At 43.6% G+C, this 2,981-nt stretch overlaps 1 pseudogene across 1 annotated transcript; it reads left to right on the forward strand.

The window, feature by feature from the left end:
* Window positions 1-1,931: 1,931 nt before the first annotated feature.
* Window positions 1,932-2,770, forward strand: LOC103787756 (mitochondrial import receptor subunit TOM22 homolog pseudogene; annotated as a pseudogene). Its single transcript, XR_013524228.1, has one exon. The product of XR_013524228.1 is annotated as a mitochondrial import receptor subunit TOM22 homolog pseudogene (transcript).
* Window positions 2,771-2,981: the final 211 nt, after the last annotated feature.

A 2,981-nucleotide genomic window follows, 5' to 3' on the forward strand; every position in this document is an offset into this window, starting at 1 on the left:
CTGCTTGAACAATTCGAGTGTTTAAACCTGTGCATACTTCTCGGAGTTCCTGTATTGTATTCTTCAGTTCCATTAATTCACTCATACTCCTCTCTAAGTTGTCTATTCTCAATAGGATTTCATCAAACCTTTTTTCAAAGTTCCTAGTTTCTTTACGTTGGGCTACAACATGTTCTTTTAACTCACCGAAGTTTGTTATTATCCATTCCTTGAAGAGTGATTCTGTCATCAGGAGGCGCTTGTTCTCCATCAAGCCTTGTTCCATTGTTGATGTGGAACTGTGATCATCTTTAGAGGGAGAGACATTCTGACTTTGAGTATTCTCAGCTTTTTTACGCTGGTTTCTTCCCGTCATTGTAAATTTATCCTCCTGTCGTCTTTGAAATTACCAACTTTCAGATTAGGTCTCTTGAGTGGACGTCCAGGTTGTTAGTTCCCAGGGCCAGAGCAGCGGCATTAAGACTGATGGTGCTTTTCTGCCCAGGATTCTCCTGTCGGGCTTCCTTCTTGTGTCCACAGTAGGCGACTCTCAAAAATAGAATATTCTTATGCGCTCAAGGATAAGAAAGATTTGAACAGGCAAAACACATCAACCATAAGGGAAGGATTAGTAAATTTGATTATATTAAAAAAATTAAAACTTTGTTACAACCAAAGTCACCATTGCTGGGAGAAAAATCAGCCTATAGAGCAGGAGACATTCACAATTCATATAACTGACTAAGGATGCATTTCCAAAACGTATAAAGACAGACTATAAGGAATAAAAGCCAGGCGTGGTGGCTCCTACCTATAATCTAGCGCTTTGGGAGGCCCAGACTGGAGGACTGCTTATGGCCAGGAACTCAAGACCAACCTGGCCAACATAATGAGACCTCGTCTCTATTAAAAAAAAACTTTAAAAAAAGTATACATACATATCATATATATGTACACATAATAATCCATATATGTATACAATAATATATATTTAAAATATATATATAATACATAAATAATATATAGTATATAAATATGTATGTATATATCATAAGAAAAAGGCCAAAAACTCCAGTAGAAAAATTGGGGGCAATATAAGGGAGCAACTGACAGAAAAGGGAACAAAAGGCCATGAAAATCAACCTCATTGGTAATCAAGGAAATGCAAATGACAATGATGAGGTCCCCTTTCACACTCAATAGAAAGTAAAAACTTAAATTGAACACAATCAAGTTTGCAGGGAGGCTGGGCACAGTGGCTCACACCAGTAATCCCAGCATTTTGGGAGGCCAAGGCTGGTAAATCACTTGACGTCAGGAGTTCCATACCAGCCTGGACAATATAGTGAAACCCCGTCCCCACTGAAAAAACAAAAATAGGCCTGGCGTGGTGGCAGGCACCTGTAATCCCAGCTACTCAGGAGGCTGAGGTGGGAGAATTGCTTGAACCCAGCAGGCGGAGGTTGCGGTGAACCGAGATTATGCCACTGCACTTTAGCCTGGGTGACAGAGCCAGACTCCAACTCAAAAAAAAAAAAAAAAAAGTCTGGGGGGAAATGTGGAGTAACAGACCCTTGTACATACTCTTGACATGGTCATACAAACACTTGGGGAAACCATTTGCCCAGAGTTGGTAGATGAAGATGCGGGTTCCACATAACCCAGCAACTCTACTGCTGCGTATGCACCCGAATGCTTCCGCAGGGATGTGTACAAGAAAACACCTGCTGCAGCTCTCATTACTAGTGATGGCAAAGCTTTAAAAATACATAAACTGCGGTGCACTTATGTGATGGACCGCAATTAGCAGCTGTGATGAGGAGTGCCTGGCATACCAAGCACCATGTAAGTGTCTGAAGACATCATTACTGTCATTGTCATCATCGGCATAGATAAACCTCAAGAGCTCAAGTTCAGTGTAAAAGAAAAGAAATCGGCTTCCGGTGTACCCTACAGCCATGGCTGCCGCCGTCGCTGCTGCCGGTGCAGGGGAACCTCAGTCCCCGGACGAATTGCTTCCGAAAGGCGACGCGGAGAAGACTGAGGAGGAGCTGGAGGAGGACGACGACGAGGAGCTAGATGAGACCCTGTCGGAGAGACTATGGGGCCTGACGGAGATGTTTCGGGAGAGGGTACCGTCCGCGGCGGGAGCCACTTTTGATCTCTCCCTCTTTGTGGCTCAAAAAATGTACAGGTTTTCCAGGGCAGCCTTGTGGATTGGGACCACTTCCTTTATGATCCTGGTTCTTCCCGTTGTCTTTGAAACTGAGAAGTTGCAAATGGAGCAGCGGCAGATACGTCTAGGGCCTAACACAGGGCTCTCAGGAGGAATGCCAGGGACTCCACCTTCACTTCCTGGAAAGATTTAGATTGTTACTGCTCTTTGAGCTGTCTTGGTGGGAGAAGTTTGAAATTCAGTAGTGTTTGAACTGCTGATTATTTGGATTTTTTTTTTAAACTTTGGCACATTGATCTATCTAAACCTGGTGGAGAGAATTCTCCCCACATTGTCTCATGGAAAGACTCAGCTTGCAGCGGTGTCCTCCATGCTATCCTGACTTGCTTCTGTCTTCACTCTGATACCAGAGTGCAGCCATGCAGACGGTTATTCCAGCTCTGGCCACTCCACTCCTTTCACCAAATTGCTCCTAACTGGAAGATCTCACTTTCCCCTTGTGGGGTAGGAACCGATGCCATTGGGAGGGATGTGCCCCTGACTATTAACGACTACTTTTTTTTTTTTTTTTAAAAGAATAGAGCTGTTGGGGAGGGACATGCACACAATGTGAAACAGACAAAATACATTACACCTGTAGTGTAAAGTGGCCACTATGAATTCCTATGTATAAGAGGAGGGAGGCTGCAGCTTCAGCCACAGAATGGGGACTATGGAAGACAGGGCAGGGGCTGATTTTCTCTGCACATTTTGGCTGTTAGACCTGGGTGTATGGGTTTAAAAAACCAGAAGTTAGTGCTCACTTTTTGTATTTAAATATTAAAAA

Source organism: Callithrix jacchus, chromosome 1, assembly GCF_049354715.1.
Source record: "Callithrix jacchus isolate 240 chromosome 1, calJac240_pri, whole genome shotgun sequence".
Lineage (NCBI taxonomy): Eukaryota > Metazoa > Chordata > Mammalia > Primates > Cebidae > Callithrix > Callithrix jacchus.